Source organism: Anser cygnoides, chromosome 6 (assembly GCF_040182565.1).
Source record: "Anser cygnoides isolate HZ-2024a breed goose chromosome 6, Taihu_goose_T2T_genome, whole genome shotgun sequence".
NCBI lineage: Eukaryota > Metazoa > Chordata > Aves > Anseriformes > Anatidae > Anser > Anser cygnoides.
In genome coordinates this window covers 18,874,834-18,893,151 of record NC_089878.1, presented here as the reverse complement: position 1 = coordinate 18,893,151, position 18,318 = coordinate 18,874,834, and the positions used below count along the sequence as shown (strand labels likewise).

Sequence of the window (18,318 nt, the reverse complement as noted above, 5' to 3'; positions counted from 1 at the left end):
TGCAAAAAGTGGGGTATGAAATTATGAAGTCAAACTAGCATTCCTCACTGACAGCTTTCCAAAACAAAAAGTTAAATCATTGTTAAAAACACAAAGCGGAATGAACAATTTTGTGGTTGGCTTTTGAATACAGCTGCCTAAAAAATTCATATATGCAGTTTAAAGTAATTACATTAATTATAACACATGTTTCTATTATTACCATAATGACAGTACACATTTTAAAGCGGGCTGAAGATCTGAACCACTTTCTTTTGCTGTTTTTGCTTCAGAGAAAGCTGAGGCTAGTGTAGCCGTCCAATTTGCAGCCATGAGGACGTGGCTGGACATCTTCCCCACGAGCGGAAATTCCCCTCACACCCTTTGTGCCTCTCCCTCTGCTGACCTGGTGGTAGGTGTTCTCAAAATCGCAGTCGCACAGAACCCCCTAGAGGCAGCCTAACAAATTATCACGAGTGGCGATAGGTGCTTAAAAAAATCAGTTGCTTCCAATTGTCGTAACAATTTAACATCCTGTTTTTGTCTTTCCACAACCTCGGCTCTCTCAGTAGTTCCAAAGCTGCATTCCTACATGTTTTTAACAGGATGCAACAGCCATTTCCTTATTTTGTATGGCTATTTTTATTAGATTACAATTACTTTACATTATGATTGATCAAGGGCTAAAACTCAGCTATTCATTTGATGTTCATATAGTCAAAATATTTCTTTGAAGTTAGAGTTCTTTTTTTTTTTAAATGATTTTCCCTCAATTTTTTAGACAGACTGCTAAATTAATGAACAATCAGTGTAGCGCAGAAGAGCACATACTGTCTGTGTTCTGGGTGTGCACAATCTTTACTGCTTTGCATGAATTGGGCTCACATTAGAAAGAGATGAAATAATTTGAAACTGCATAAAAATTTTTGTTTTATTAAAAGGACACACTTGCTTTAAAGAGTACATAATGCATTGTATGCACACCTCATTTATTACTCTGTGCTTTTCTGCTGCTGTAAAACTGCTGTCAAAAAAGATCATGCTAGCAAAAATATTCTCAGTTTCTGAGTAAAGCTAAATGAAATCAAATATAAAGTTTGTGATACACTAAATCACAAATATAAATATATTCTTTACAGCCAGCTGTTATCTCTAAATGTGCACATTTTAGAATGGAAACATTTATCCAACATGCTGATTAGCAATTTCAGTTCTGAAAAGCCTGATTACATTTAAGATGCAAAAGATTAAAATGACTAAACAGATAATGTTAATAGTTCATCTTCCTTGATGTTTTTATATGTTTAAAATCACAAAAGTTACACCAGAACTTCTGGCATAGTAAACTCACCAGAAATAGTATGTATGGCTGTAATGTATCTTACAGCAAGTTGTAATCTCTTACAGCCAGTGTTTGAAAGAAAGCTTCTCGCTGAGAATGCATGTCTGTGCTTCTTTTATGATATTTACACACACACGTCTAATTTAAGCTACAAAACTACATAATAGATGGTTGTACTAAAAATGCCCCAAAAGAAAAATGTCATTATCTTAATTACTAATAGAACTCTAACTTCTGTGAAAGTTTGTATTTGTTGTTGATAATTCATTTTTCAACCACTCTTCTGTTCTGTGAATAAAATTAACTAAAAAAAAAAAGGTGGTTTTACATTTCATCTAAGATTGAGTTCTGTGATACAGCTCAATTCTTCCATTTTTTATTTTATATTTCTTTTACATTTGAACATGCAAATGTAGAGGTGAAAATATTACTTGTCTTTTTTTATATGTTGGCAATCAGTGGTTCAAAAGTTCACACAAAACCATATGTCCTAATAATATTTATCTAAATCTAAAATAATATGGATCTGTCAAATAGGATCCCGCATGGTAACAAATGATGGAATGCAGGGGAACCCTTAGATTTAGCCTTTTCTTTTTTGTCCAACAAGCTAATGCAATAAGACCAATAATAAAAGGTTGTGTAGTAGGCCAAAAGTCTGTGACAGATAAAAAAGAAATGTTGGAAACCGATGAAGCTTTTGCACAATTAGATTTTTTGAGGCAGTGCTGTAAGGATTGTCCAGGGCCTGTTCAGTTCTGATTGATGGTAAAATCATAACTACATCATATTAGCTGTAGAGTTCACTGACAGGTTACTGCAGATTAATATTGCTACTGCTGTTCACTTACCATCAAACTGGTGGAAATATGAATTGAGCTGCTCCTATAACAAACCCTGCATATTAAGAGGTAGGGTGCTTTACTGAACAATCTCCACTCTGTCATTAGGGAAGGAGATGCAAACAACATTTATCTCCGAGGTATGTAGATATATAGTAACATACTAATTAGTTTTTCCAAAGGACCTTGATGATGCTGACCAGGTAGCAATCATACATGCTTAGTGTTGCTTTGAGGTTTAGTTTGTGATTAAAATGATACTTGCAAATGATAATGAACAATATTTTTCTCTGATTTAAATATCTAATCCCGTGCAAATGGCAACAGCGTGTGATGGATCCATGCTGCTTCTGGAAGGTGAAACGAGGGATATTTGGGGTCCCAGGATGATGGAGGTGCTGCACCCCACCATACCTGGCTGGAGGTGCAGCACAGGGGTGCACAGCACCCGCAGCCGGCACTCGCGACCCATCGCGGCTGGACAGCTGGGGAAGCCTTGCTCATCCCAGCAGCAGAGGTGATATCGTGTCTGCCTGCAGTCACAGAGAGCCCTGTGGATGTTGTTTCTTTCTTTGTTGATGCTGAGACTTGCTCTGGCAGGCTCTCCTCTCACTAGTACCTCTGGCACTTCCAGGTACCAGCCGATTTTGACCCTCCGCTCCACAAGCCTTGAGAGATGAGCTCCCATTTTCCTTGGAGGAAAACCCAGCTCTGGCCATCCCCTGCACACCCTGTACCTGTTCAATTTCTTCCCTTTACTACTGTCAATGACTGTGACAATTACTGTTACTTGTCGTTCCCAGCTGAGACAAAAGCATACGGACATCGCGTGGTACTCCACATATTTCAGTAAAATCTGCCTAGACCCTCGTATTTCTTTCCTCACAAAACCACAATATATTAGAATTCCTCTGACTAGGGAAAAACACGTAGTTCCATAACAAGCAGGCAGAGTGGTCCAAAAGCCAAAAAAGCCCATTTGATCTGAAAAGGGGTAACAGTGGAGAGGGATCGCTACTGGGTAATTGCAATGAAAGCAAGCTTCCTGCCGCTGGTGTTGGCAACCATGGAAAACAGGAGTGGAGCCTCACTTCTCCTTTGGTCAGCTTGATGAGCTCCTCTGCCTCAGTTTTTCCATCTGTAAAATGAGAATGATCCTTCTTGAGCATGACAAGAAGAAATTCTTTAGTGCTTTGTGGAACTTGGAACAGGAAGTGTACTACTGATGTCCGCAGATATACGAAAACAACTCTCCAAGTGTAACAATAGCATTTGTGATTTTAAAAATGTGGGCATGAATCTTTACTCTAAATCTCAGCTGAGTAAAATGTATTTTTGTCAAGGAGACATGATTTTTTTTTTTATGGTAGGTACTCTGTGATTCATGAGTCAACATGCTATACAAATACCAGAAGGCATAAGTGAGTTATAGACATTTCTCCAGAGTGGCACAGCAGTTCTCCATTACCCAATTCAGTTAAAATATCCTATTTATCATGCTATTTTTTTTTTTTTAATGGATGGATCCTGCAATTTTTAGCTAAGTGAAAAATCCGTGCGAGGGAACATGATCTTTGGCTGGAAATGAGTTTGTATAAGAATTACAACTTAAGTTATAAAAAAAATTCAAGGAAATGATATGTAATAGTCTCACTGTAAATTATGCGTCTTCAGTGGCATTTAATAGCCTTTCATTTCTATCAGTTATTCATTTATTTTACAAGACGCTGAGATCCTTATGTCTAGGTACTTTTCAATACTATTTCTCTTTGATACAAGTACCAGTTAAATTAAAGTCTATCATCCTTTTAGAAAAGCTTTGGATGAATTTGAGGATATCGGTGGTTAGCAAATTTGTAGTAATACTGTTTATTGAAAAATGCCTATCTGACGATCTGAAAAATATTTGGCAGATATGCAAAATGTTTCAATGAGAAAAATAAGTTTTGGAACAGAATTGCTACTTCAATACCACCACTGTCACCATCACCACCCCCCCCCCCAAAAAAAAAAAAAGGCAAAAAAAAAAAAAAAATCCAGTATGCAGCCGGGAGTTGATGTACCTACCTGTGACCTGGGAGACCCGGGTTCAAGTCCTTCCAGGAATTTGAACCTGGGCTTTCCCCATTCAGGTAAGTACCCTGGCAATGAGTCATGTTTAGAACATGCTTCTGGTTTTTTTTTTTTTTTTTTTTTTTTTTTAATGTCAGAATATTTTCCTGGGCAAGATGAGAATTCTTTGGGGACTCCTGAAATTTTCCAGCACGGATTAAACCATTCCTTTGACACACTGCTCTGCAGCACATATTTTTGGAAGTTTTTAGGAGACTGGATAAGATTTGAGTCACTCAGAAGCTAAATGGATCACAGGGACAAATTTAGTCATGACATCAATTCAATGACTTCCAAGTTGCTCTAATAACCAACAGAGTTGGATTTGGCCAGCAGACAGTATTTATGTAAAAAAGCAACATATTTAGTAAGGAGAGGATCAAATGTTCACAGGGGGTGGGAGGGTGGGGGGAGGAGGACATATGGGGGGGAGCTGGAGAGAAGAGAGGGGAAGACAGAAAGGAAAAGGTCATAGCGTGAAAGGGTGCCGTGAATTCCAAAAGTGTCTAATTAGGTTTCTGGCTGTGGAATTTGCCTTTGCCCCAAGCCAAGAAGCCCAGCTGTTTTACAACAGGGCTTTTGCCTCCTAGCAATGACTGCAGACAATGTGTGACCTAAACTGCAAGTGTATTTATAAGGACAACTTCCTTCACTCTTCACAACAGATTCCATAAAATATGTTCAAATGTTATTTAGAAGGTCACATAACTGCTTCAATTTTTAATGTACTTTTCTTGCTTTTGTTGGGCATCTAAACACAATTTTGAAAAGTCCTAAAAAGAGGGGGATGAATTTCATTAAAGGCACTCCTCTGAACTTGTATGCCATTGGACTATTTTTAAGAAGTGTCATTCTTCAAAATGAAATGTTTGATGGAATATTAAATTTGATGAATCATTGCCAGTTTCCATGTTTGTTAGCTTTTATATACCACATTAAAGCATTCATTAATAAAGTGTCACACAACACTGCTTTGATTGAGTCCTAAAAGGTTAATGACTTGATACAGGCTGGTATTCTGAGCTTTACTGTTTGCAGGCGGTTTGTGGTGAATGTGAAGTGCTTTGAAATTGTAACAAAGAGAAATCTTTTATTTTTTCTCTATTTCAAGTCCAGATAGCATTCTCAACCAATCTGGATGCACAAGATGAACTAGACTTATCACCATTAAACTACAATAGTTAAACAACAGGAGGTACAGTTGTGAGGAGCAGGGGCTTTGTTTTGCTTTGTTTTTCCTTACATGACGTATTCAAATTTAATAGTAAAAAATGACTCTTCAGGGGATGGGGGCATAGGATATATCCTAAACTGATGCTGTCCGTCTACATCTATTTGTATCTTTAAGCCACCTTGCCAATCTTTTTTGGGGGGGACTGCAGCTATGTTTCCTCCATTTTGAAAGTAATTAGTCAGTCCAGAATTGTTCCCTATTTTCAGATATGCCAAATATTTTTGAAATTGTCAGAAGCTTTCAGAAAGTATGACTGCTGTGGACACATCCATGAGATTAGTCTTTGAACTAGCCAGAATGCAGTCTGGAGGCATGACCGCGATTTTGCCCAGAGCCCTCTTGGTAATGGCCAAGCTGCGTAGACCTGGTCAAGTCCAGACATTTCTATATGCTTAGGAAGTGCTGCATATACGTCACCTGAAAAGTCCACAGCTGAATTGGCAGTATGGGCAGCAAAAAGAAGGGAAATAACATTTCCAAAGTCTGTCCTCTTAACTACACAGTGTCCAGATTTTGTGAAATTTGAACTTTCTTGAGATGGAAATAAGCTTCTTGACAAAGTCATGTGTGAAGTTAATTTTTTTAAGATAGTATTGAGGTTCTGCTCTGAGGGGAGTAGTTAGTAAAACAAATGACTCTAACTGTTTTTGTATGGAAGACAAATCAAAGCATTTCCATGAAGTACCAGGGGTGACCTGCTGTAACTTAACCATTTCCTGAGCAAATACAAGCTGTTCTATTGGATAGAGGATAGTTCCCATGTTAGCCATTGTACAGAGAAAAATAAAAGTTCATATAAAAGAGCCCACCAACGGTTATATGGCTGCAATTGTTTCCAAACTGAAACAACTTAGTATCTGTTTATGATTGTCAGTATCATGTTATATTGTTCTTGTAGAATCCATAAAACCTAAAAGTCTGCAGTATTGCCACTAAACATCCAGCAGCGGCGGCCGGGAGATTTCAGAGCAAATGCTTTTAAAAAGAGGCGAGGTAAAAGCAAAAGTTAATAAAAAGTTGACCTTGATTTAGTTTACCATCTTAATCTAATTTTGATGAGGTTCTTCATTTGAGCGTTAAAAGACAAAGAGCCAAATACAAGCTGATGAGTTTAAGGTTTTTAAAGTTTGTGTCCAATAAATGTTTCTTTCTTTTATTCAAGGACTGGAGTTGAGAAGGAAGAAGAAGTAAATCTGAATTCCAACTTTCTCACCGTAGCTCATGTTTCCACAGCTCAGACTGTTATCCTTTCATTTTCTCAGCCATTCAGATGTACAGCATGCTATCATATTAACAGTACTCAGACAAGGATATTCATTTGCATTTTCATAGTCACTTCCTTCGCATTGTGTTTAACAAGTGATGCAGAAAACGAATGGGCAAAGATGTGGTTCTCCACTCAACAAAACTATCCCTTGGAAGAAGCTACAAAATAGTTCAGTCTCTTGGAAGACAGATGTTGTCAGCCAATGCAAATATAAATTATTATAATTTTCAAGTAATGCCAAAGTGTTCTTGCTAATAAAATCGTGGTTCAATCAAAAGCATGACTGAGAAACAATGATATTTGAACTTGAAAGAAAGCTGATGGAAAGATAAATAGAAGAATCATGTGTTGGTAAATCGGAGGTATTGTCAAGTACTCATACTGGCTAATTGCAGTCGTTTCTTCCTGGCTGATTTCAGCAGTTTCAGATTTCTCTGTGTGTGGGAGAAATGCCCATTATTTCTAGCAGTGCAAACATTAACACATTTACAGTACGATAAAGACAATCTGTTCACAAGGAGCACGTATACCACATGGGTATCTGCAATCCACAAACCTTTCTGTAGGAGCATGCTGCTGCCGACAACAACAATGAGAGAGAAAGAGGGAAAGAGAGAAAAAAAGAGCACATCATCTGGTTAATCCTGTCTCAAAGATACTTCAAAGCAAATTATGCAGAGTAGCTCTTATCATCTGCAGCTGCTTAGTAGGAATGCCATGTGAGCAACACAGTTTGCAAGATAATGGATTTATGTCTAGCAGGAACTCAAACGTGTGATGACTTCATGCAGATTCTGCTAGGAATCATGTTGTAAATATTTTTTCCCATCCCAACAGTGTCATATGAAAACACTGAAAATTGTATATTTGAAGACCATATCAGATGAGACAGGGAATGCAGATGAGAGGGAGCTTTATTTCAAGGACAGATTGCATTAGGAATGATTCCTTTTAGAGTTGTCCTTGCCAGAAGCAAAACTCTTAGCTTCCTTGATTCAGAAATAAGGGGCACATCCTCACATGGGGTAACTGCCATTGTTCCCTTAAAGCCAACACTGAGATAGTAATTTATGATTTGCCCCATGTACTGATGAGTCTGATAGATGAGTTTATATTGCTTGCTCATAAACAAACCCATTTTTTTTCCAGTTCTCAAATTAGGACTCTGTACACTCACAGGCACACAGAAAATGAAAGAGAAAAATAATCACACTTGCTGAGCTTGAAAAACTCAGCACTTCCTCTTTTAAACCAGTTGTTTTGTCTCTCATAATAATTTCATATTTTATTATCCTTGCCTACAGTGGTCTTTTACCATGTCTGTATAAAACTCATTTCTAATGGTCTCAAAGGACATGCTTGGTATTTCCAAAACAAAACAAAATTAAAACATACACCCAGAAACCACACACATGCACATGCATTCCTGAAGTATAACAGTGCTGAAGGCTTGATGTGAAGCCTGTGGAGGTTTCAGTGTGGGATCTGGGCCGTGATGACTGACAGACGGGGCTACCGGTGCTGTGACTGCTGAACAGCAGCTGAGCCTCCCGCCCGCACACTGGCTGCTCCAGTCAGCAGCACTGGTGGGGTAATTCGGAGGGATGTTCGGCCTCTGCGGGGATGGTCCTGGGATGGCCTCATCTGGCTGCCATCACTGGTGAGACGCAGACCCCAGGGGGGATAATATTGCTCAGCCCAACAGCAGGCTTTAGAAAGAGGAAGACTAAAATGGGCTTGTGGGGGGAGAAAAGCCCTAGATATTTTCTTAGCTAATTGTTTGTTTTTATAAGCTTATGGAAAGAGGAGAAGTGATTTGACAATGTAAATGGCAAAATATGTGGAATGAGCTGAAGGACTCAACAGTAGGAACTCTGCTGAATTGTTGTGACTGAGTATTATTGTCGTGCTGTAGCAGCACTCAGAGCCCTGACCTGGGCTCATACTCCCATTCCTGTACCAGGAACAATACAGGCACAAAACACCTACTTCACAGAGCTTCCAATTTTAATTAATCTGTCATATTTCAGTGGGGGTGGTGGTGTACACATACAGCATGCACATGTGCAGCATGTATATGCTCACACACACATGCAGCCTGCACACACTCACACATCCAGCACACACACGTCCAGCACACGCACGCAGCCTGCATACGCACTGCCTCATTCATGTGTCCTGGCATGCAGATAACAAATTAGTAGGTATATCACTATGCGTTTTCATTTCCTCATACACTATCTTGAGCCATCCTACACGTATTACATATGCTTGGGTCACAGAAGGGTTAGGGACATAACTATTGGATCCCAAGGGACAGATGGAGCAGAGCCAGAATAATCTCTGAATCCAGATCTTTACTGTTACCCTCTGATCATGAAAAGCTCAGTGAGCTCGGAACGGACACTTTCATCCAGCAGCTGTTTGCACATCAGAGGCAAAATGTCTACATCAAATCTGAGAGAACAATTTTTCATGCAGCTCAAAGCAGGTAGGGAACTAGAGTCCTTGTTCTGTCTGGGCAGCAGCCCCAAAAGAGCAGCTCAAGTTTTCTGTGCAGGCTGCTAGAGGTGTGGGTCTACAGAGCTCCTCCAGGGCACAGATTGTCTTCTTCCCTCCTTTTCTCATGTGTTTGTGCAGGTCTCAGCACAAAGGAAGTCCCATCAGAGCAGAGCACTAGAATTATATAAATGCTTAGTGCTGTTACTATAAATAGTGGCGTATATCCTTATACACTCCTGCCCCTCCCCATGGCAGTTCTGGCCATAAACTCAGGCGGTCTGAACTCAGAAGTGTAGCCGTGGAATTGCACCCTATGCATTTGCTCTTTCTGACATAAGAGCTGTATTCTCTCCCACAAGCTGGTGTCTTCCTTTTTTCTCTGTAGGAAACTCAAAGTGCTTCTGTTTTACAGATCTCTTTCAGGCATGATTAAATTGGCCTGAAAGGAATGGGATTTAACTGAAAGAGCACCAACTGGTACTTTTTAACCATGCCCAGGAATCCGTGCTTTGTAAATAACAACTGGTGAGCCCATCACTGTGCTCAGCCAGAACTTCACCAGATGAACTTCGAGCTAAAAGCACGCCTTTATCACACTATGTTTAAAGGATAGAAGGCATGTCTTTTAGAAATAATACCTTTTTCCTTTCCCCAATCTGCTTCTTTTCCATAATTGGCCCTTGTAAGTAGCTGTGTGAACTTTAGTGACAAGGCATGAGAATCAGTTACGCTGCCCTATAACACCCACTTATTTATCTTCGCTCTTTTTCTACACAGCTTTTTTTTTCTTTTTTTTTTTTTTTTTTTCCCCTCTCTTTCTTTAATTTAATACATTCTAAGGACTTTCATATCAGTCCTGAGTAATTCAGGGTGCAAACCCTAAGTAGCACTTTCTGCATCAGATGCAGATTCTGTCTGAGGGAGGGCATCTCTTTTGGAAAGATGCAGCCTTGATTTAAAGACTTCAAATGATCTACCACATCCTGCGGTAGGTTGTTCCAATGATTAATGGCCCATGCTGGAGAAAGTACTGCAGCTTCCAACCATTGGATCTTACTGTGCCTTTTTCTGTTCGACTAAATAGCCATTTGTTATCAGAAATCTCTCTTCCTTATGTAGATACCTGCAGACTTTGATTAAGTCACCTTTTAACTCTTGGATAACCTTAAGAGATTAAGGCATGTTTTCCTGACTTGGTTTCTTTGAATACTTTTTTTTAAAAACCTTTTCCTAGCTTCATAATATACATCAAGAACTGACCCAATATCCCTGCTAACACTTTCACTTACACTAAATGCTCTGATGCTGCATTTAAGCTCAGACTTCTGCCATCTTTGGTACGCCTGTGCCTGCCTTGTACCACACCCGTGCTGACCTGGCATTGCTGACCGGAGTTCCCAGCTCGACTTCAGCCCTGCCTCAGCCCTATGGACTTGTCTGGGATCCGCAGACTTCTGGCTGGCAGTGGTTGCTGCCCCTGGACCTGCCCTGCTCTGCTTGTCTGGGTGCTGTGTCCCTGCCCCTGCATCGCTGCCACCCTCAGCTATGGAACAGGAGGGTTGGTGTCTGCTGGACCTCAATGGGGGAAGGTGGCTTTCAGTTGCCAGTTACTTATTATTGGCTGTTTGCTGATTTTAGTCCATTTAGTGTGTACATGTTGCTTATCAATGAAACTTGCCATTTCACCCAAAAAAGTAAGATCAGATTTGCTTGACAAGACCTGGTTCCCTGGAAGTGTGCAGAGAGGAATGCTCTACCACCATCATTTCATTATTTACTACTTGCCTCCAATATTAAGCTTCCAAGACATGGATGATGGCTCTATTCAGATTAATAGGCTGAATGCCTATTATTCATCATGTTTACCATTTTAAAACATTTGCATGACCTTAGCCTCTTTTACAGTCCTCTTAGACTCTTCCAGCTTTTCAAAAAGTCAGTGTGTGTAGATCAGAGTGTTCCCTGGCAAGCTGCTTTCATACCCCTGAGTAAAAGTTGGCCAGGGCAGTCTATTTGCTGCCGGGTAATATTTCTCTGCTGGCGGATGGGACAAGAAGAGGCTGCACAGCCACTGTGGGATCTATGAGCACTCACATACTCAGCAGCACTGGAGGGAGAAGGACTTTAAAAGGAGTTAAAATATTTGCAGGAAGATTAAAAGATCAGATTTTCCATTATTCTGGTCTGCAACCAGGACAGAGGAGTAGCCCTGGCTGTAAGCCCTCCCAGTATTATGTATATTAAATACCACCTCCATTGAACTTGTCTAATTTATGCCTTGCTTCATCATCCCGGCCCAAGCCTCATCTAGAAGTACCACCCAGGCCATGCTCCCCAAGCCCCTTTGCTGAGAAGCTGGAAGCTGCCGCCAGCTCTGGAACAGGCACCAGGAGACCAGGAGCTGCCGTCCCACCGCTGGGGCAGGCACAAAGCAGCCTTAGTGCTAACAGCAGCACCTCGCTGCTCTGAAAGCTCCTCAGTTCTCACAGCTGAGCAGGCCATGCCCCAGAGCTGCAAAGTCTGCATCTTGCAGAAACATTTTCATTCGTATTCTAGTGCAAAAGCTGGAGAATGAACCTTACTTTTTTTTTTTCTTTTTTTTTTCTTAACAAAGGAAAGCACAGTAAAGCTGGCCCCAGAGTGAGCAATTACTGGTGAAAGAGCAATTGTGTTATGAGCTACCAGACATGGGTAAGTGGTCAAAGTAATCCAGATGAGTCTCAAAAAAAAAAAAAAAAAGGCTGAGATATAATTGAAGTGACCCTTAGTGATACATGGGCAAAACATTTTAAGTTTTACTTTGTTTTACTTGGGAATACTTTCTGGAAAGATAAATGTAGAATTTTCATAATATTTTAGATGAACTGTACCAATGAGCCATCTGCCATTTTTAAAGTACACTGTGACAAGCTAAAGGTACCCTTTTCAATCTGCAACCAAAATTTCATATCTCTGTACAATTCTTCTTGTGCTTCACTCATCGTTTTCCCCATGCAGAACTTAGTATTTGCATCAGCTTATTGGACTGTGCCAGTGAGAAAAACAAAGGCAAAGGGAAACAAGGTAACATTCCTAATAACTCCCGTCTTAGAACAAGATCCCAGCAGTGCACTGTAGTAAAGACCCTCCCATGGTGGGAGTTTGTGCTTCTGCTAGGATATAGCACTTGCTGTGTCTGGGTTAAAGCAGAGCCCCATTGAAGTCAATGGGAGGCTTGTGCTAGAGTGTATTTTGTGTGCTGTCACTTGGGCAAATGTCCACCTCGGGCTACAGCAGAAACAGAATCACCACATTTGTTTTCACTTCTGACCTGCTGAAAGTAGGATTATATTACTTGTATATTTCATTCTGATTATTTTTCCCCTGATTTAAACAAAGATACTACTGTGTTATAATCTGATACCAAGCACTGTGCAAGAGCTGGGGAAGTCAATTATAACTGAAATTGCAGACTTCGTTTACTGTTGCCTTGCCTTTAACTCAATGTTTTTCTTCACAGGCAATCAAGATATAATTTCATGTCTTAAGCTTGTACTTCTGCATCTCATGACACAAGCAGTATCACTGCTGACTTTGAATTCCCAGATTGTTCTCATGTCGTGCTACTTCCTTCATGTTATTTAACTCAATTTTTCTCATATCGCATAGGAAAAACGAACATCATTTCTAACAGGTTGTCAACGAGCGGAGCAGAACTGAGCTTGCTGAGACTTTGCAAACCAACCTTGCAAAATGTTTTTATTATTGTTTTGCTCAGATAACCCAAGGACCCAGAAAGACTCTTCCAGTGACTGGCTAAATCTGATTTTTGTTTGTGACCAGCATGAATGCTGACCTTTGCCTTCTTGGCTGATCTTTGCATCTCCAAGAAGGTTCACGGAGAGGTCAGCGCGGCACCGACTTCCTCTGTGTGCGCGTGTGCAGGGACACCCCTCTGCCACCGAGCCATCAAAGGGCTGGCCTTGCCCACTGACAGCTTCAGGTTCATTTTTGTGGAAATCTGGACCCACTTATACCAACAGCAACAGAAGTCTGGCAGGTGAAAGGGCACATCCTTTTTTATTTACTCAGCACCCTTGCTGGCCTTACTTTTCACTGGCGATCGCTCCCTTCTTAGCATGAAAGTTTTGTCTCAGCTCTGATACATCCTTAGCTCAAGGGACTGGTGCTACATATCGTGCCCGATTTTGTAAAAATGTGACTAGAGACAACTACAGTAGAAACAGCTAACCTGTTTCCTTTTCCTTAAATACACTCATATTAAAGAGGATGAGTTCTTTCCTTAGATTGTCTTGGTGTAGGTGCATAAGAGAAATAAAAATGATTTCTTGTGCGTTCTTCAGCTGATTCCTTTCACAGATAAGCTCAGTGCTGCTTGTCACCACAAAGGAGGGCTATGAATCTCGTGAAAGCCACACTGCTGACACCGTTGACTACGCAGGCATCCACTTCCCAATCAGACAGCAGAAAGCAGCACCGTTAGAGGGCTTTAAATCTCTGCTCAGGAACTGTATCTATTTACAAACAGCAAGAATAGCCCTGAAATTGTGAAAAATGCACTCGAGTCATATTTAGAATGATTGGATGTGGGGGATATAACAATACTTTTCAAGACTGTAAGCACTGCGTATATTCATATCTTGTGCTATTTATCTTGCAGATATACAGCACTGGAAGTTGCTGGCTGCAAGCTGGTGAGCTTGTAGCAGGGAGAAGGAAAGATCTCTCCGTTTGTCACTGGCCGTATATCACCACAGCTGTGCCCTTTGATTACACAGAGGGCTCCTCCAGCCATTAATAATAGGAAACACTTTTTGTCTGGTGAATGCATCTCAGTGCCGTCCTCTAACACCTAGGCTTTTCAGTAAGGTAGAAAAGGTAAATTAAAGATGGAGCTTGTTCATTTTACATTTACACTTGATGCGTAAACAAGGATAACCTTTGTTTGCCTCAGAAAAGAAAATATACCATTCCTTTTCCTACCATCACAGTGACTGTTTCTTACAGAAACAATATAGCACTGCCAATTACAACTTGCCGAGGAAGTGACACTAATGAATCACAATAATGCTGCCACAGCATCATGGAGAGTACTGTGACGCCAGCCTTCCAGATTAATTGCATCACGTAGAATAGCACAGCCACATCTGCTGGCCAGGTGTATCAGTGTAAAAGATTTTCCCAGAAAAGCAGAGCTTAGAAGAAATCGATACATAGGCTGAATGAAGCCATTGGTATGAATGCTGCCTTGCCAAAATTAGATCGCTGTCTGGAATTGTCACAAGTAATGGATGTTAAAATTGGAAAAGTCTAAAATGGTGTAAATCGTTTAGCGCCAGAGAGCACTACAAAAGGCATTACAAGCTTGATCTGCAAAATGAATCAAAATTAATGTTAAGCTTGTGTGGTGTGCTGTTGCTCTTGCCTCTTGCAGCACAGTGCACCTGAGCTGCTCCGGAGAGGTGCCTGCAGTCAGTGGGGCGTGGAGGCTCCCTGGATCTGGCCTACCTCGGTCCTTTCTTATAGCATCTTTGGCACAATAGGACCATTCATCTTAACACTGGTTTTAGCCATGTGTCAAAACAAGGTTTGGGATGGTTTGTTTTAACCATCCCAATTTTATATTTAAAACTGATTTGGGAGGGACTTAGGGTAGCAAAAGAAAAAAAGAAAAAAGCAACCCCAAGCCCTTCCAATGCAAAGCCTGCTCTTCCTGAACACTGTTTCAAGTTCCCTGCTCTTGTGTTGCCAGAAGCAGCCATCTCATCAGTAAGGCAGTAAGGCCACAGCTAGACTTGCGCTGTAGGAAAGGATTCTGCAAAATGCAGTTGTTTTGGAGGAATTCCAAATATCACACAGAAAGGTATCAATCCTGTCCTGCATTTATCCCAAAGCGGTGCCCTCTATTTATATTTTGGTAGAACCCACAGTTGCTTCATTGATGGTCTTGTGACTACGATATGTTCCTCTTAAATCTGTACTGACAACTTACTTAGGTCACGGAGTCAGAGTTTAATTTCCTCAGGTTAGATTTATTCCCTCAAGCCGTAAAGAAATAAGAAAGCGCATGCTTGTTGCTGACTCAAACACAGAGATGAAAACCTCCAAGGCGGAGGCTTTGGCTTGCATGCTTCTCCTCTTTTTTCAGCCTCAGGTCCCTGCTTCACCATTTGAGGATTTGGAAGCTGACCCAAGCATGGGGCACACCGTGGCCTCGGCGGCAGACCTGTGCATGCCTTGCTGCCTCCCTGGGCTGTGAGGATGGCACGCTGCGTGGCTCCTGTCTGCAGCACGTCACCCTACAGACCGCAGCAACCCTCAGCAAGGCACAGCCTGACTTATGTGAATAACATAATGTACCATAAAGTGTTTTATTTTTATACAGTGCTGTTCTTCCACAGGCATGTAACCTAGCTATCTGTGTGAAAATGTCAGCTATCTGTATGAATACTCAAACAAGAATTAGATGTCATTGATTAAATAAATTTCACAGAGAGAACGTATCGGTCAGTGGAATGTACTTTCCTAAAAATACAGAAGACTACACAAAACTTACTTTTTGCTATTTTTATAGTCTTCCTGCCCCAAATACACTTATTATATTGGTCGCTGAATTTAAATGATGAATTTCTCCGCTTTTAAAGCGAAGAGAAAAAGATCACTAAATTTCTTATCGGGAGATAGTGATAGACTTCTCAAAAAATGCACAGCATCTTGGAAGTTTGGTTTCGTATCACCATTTATATTCCTGAGAAATAGACATGTCTCACATTCTGTAGCAGTGTTTTGTGACATTTGGATTTACAATGTTCAAGTTTAAGTCTCTAGCCCTTTGCAGTCTGTCAAAAACAGCTTCTCCGTCCATTTATTTTTGTCTTCTGCGCTCAGTCTGAATATCTTTTGTAAATTTATACTTGACAACCCTCGTATTTCAGCAGCTGGCTTTGTTTCACAATCTACCTTGCTTGCTCTGTTGCATTAGCTGAAACAACAAATTTAATCCATGATGTCAATAGTAAATTATAGCGGAGAGGTAATATATGCCTGACATCACTAAGGTCAAGGCCATGGTGAAAATATTGCAAATAATAGATCCAAAGGGTCTTCTCGTAGTGGTAGTTGCTTGCTGCTCATTTAATGTTACGAGAAACAGATTAGTGCCGCATACTGCATTATGTTAGCCTTTTAGTTACAGCTGGCATAAACCTCCAGCTAATGTAAGAGTGCTCCCACAACATGAAAAGAGGTTCCAAAGAAGTTTGCTATGTCATTATATTTCATATTTTCTAACTGATAAATAATTAAAACAAGAATTACTTTACTGAAAAGATTCATTTAGAGCATACATTTTCCATTACTCTAACTGTTTGGAGGGGTTGGGGGAAACGTTTATTGCATACCTTACCCAAACTACCTTGCCATTAAAGTATCTAAATTACCTCAGTGAATTCTAAGCACAGAAGTGGTTGATGAATTGCTTTTTGCATAAATGCACTTTCCCTTTGCTAGAACCTAATTTTGTGTATAAATACACACACACACATACACACATGCACACACAAAATAAAGCAGCTACTGAACTCTCTCAAGAAGAAAAATTGAAGCCTGGAATTTTCTCTGTGTAATGAAGTTTTTCTAAACGTTGCTTGTATTATAAGCATCCTTGGACTCTCTGAGGACAAGCCAAAAATGGGTTCTTCTACAATGGCGAAAGAGCAGTTAATGAATCATTTTCTCCTGTGTGAAAGTGCTCATTCCTGTTAATTTATCCATGTTTACAGCCACAGCTTTTTTAATATCAAAATTTGTTTTCAGTTCAAAAGCCCATTTAGTGCCAAAGGGAAAAAAGAAAGAAACAAACAAAAAACAACCAACCAAACAAAAAAAGCCCACACCAAACCAAACCAAACCAAACCAAACCAAACCAAACCTAGAAAAAAAGACACCATTATTTGTTTTATCTGGCATAAGGAGCATCAACAACCCAGGATTTTCAATCTGCAATTCATCCCTTTAACTTGGCTCTGACGTATTTTCATACCTTAAGAAGAAGGGATGGGCCAAGTTAAAAAAGCTGCAGAATTTACTGGAGTGTGGCTACAACAGCAGGCTTTCCATGTGCCCTGGCTAGAGGCATGCCGTTTGATAAGTTTGCCTCTCAGCAGAGCAGCTTTGCTTTTGGTTCTGTGTTGCTAATGCTGAATGGCGAAAGGCTTGGGCATGTTCTACCTCAAGAAGGTGTGCAGCCCTGTCAGGTGCAGGAACATGTTTGACCCTCCTCAATCAGTCTTAACTATAAATCCCTGTTTTGGAAATAAAGGCATTAGCCACCTCTGCAGGAGCCTTGATCACTATGTGTGTTGCCTATGTTCTTTACTGCTTCATTCAAATCCATGCCAGACTAAAGTGACCAAAAGTTATTTGTCACTGCAGCCAGTGCTCTACATGCAATGAGTCGATGGGTTTGGTTCTGTTCCTGTTGGTCATACATCTGCACTGCTTTTCGCCCATTGTAATACATTTTGTTGATGCCTCTGTTGGTCAAAGCAGCAAAGAAATGAAGTGACAGAATGATGATAATCCTTTCTTGAGGTTGTCTGGCAAAGTTGAGTGAGGCATAGTCACAGCAGGGAATTACTTGAAATTGTGCTTTTAACCTCTGAGCTGGTTTTTTTGGGAGGGCAGTTTTCATTACTGATAATCTGGTGATCAGCTTCCTGGAAGGTATTGCTTTAAGGATGTAAATATTAAGAGGAACCCCAAACACTGAAGTTCCTGTGATATTCTCTTATAAGCAAACTAAAACTAGAAAAGGGAATCAGTTGCTCTTGGAACCAATCAGCAGTCTCAGTATGGGCTGCTTTGATAGCTATTTAATCTCACCCATAAAAGAAGTTTAAATAATGTTGTTATGTGCCGATGCTCTTAGCACTTGCTTTGGTGCATGATGTATGGCTAGTGTCTGCTCCAAGAATCAACAAATGTGCATTATTCCATTAGCAATTTTCTGTTTTCTACAAAGCTTTACAATTTATTAGTG

General features: G+C 40.4%; 2 long non-coding RNA genes across 3 annotated transcripts in view; both read left to right on the top strand.

Moving 5' to 3' along the window:
- The window catches only part of LOC136791043 (uncharacterized), a 39,624-nt gene extending 31,649 nt beyond the window's left edge, over window positions 1-7,975 (top strand). For both annotated transcript variants that reach the window (XR_010832146.1, XR_010832145.1), the window contains exons 2-3: window positions 273-391; window positions 6,672-7,975. This is a non-coding gene — a long non-coding RNA (uncharacterized lncRNA). The remainder of the gene's footprint in view (window positions 1-272; window positions 392-6,671) is intronic.
- LOC136791042 (uncharacterized) overlaps window positions 1-15,738 on the top strand; it is a 90,179-nt gene extending 74,441 nt beyond the window's left edge. Inside the window, exons 3-5 of the long non-coding RNA XR_010832144.1 lie at window positions 11,893-11,969; window positions 13,939-14,156; window positions 15,427-15,738. This is a non-coding gene — a long non-coding RNA (uncharacterized lncRNA). The remainder of the gene's footprint in view (window positions 1-11,892; window positions 11,970-13,938; window positions 14,157-15,426) is intronic.
- Window positions 15,739-18,318: the final 2,580 nt, after the last annotated feature.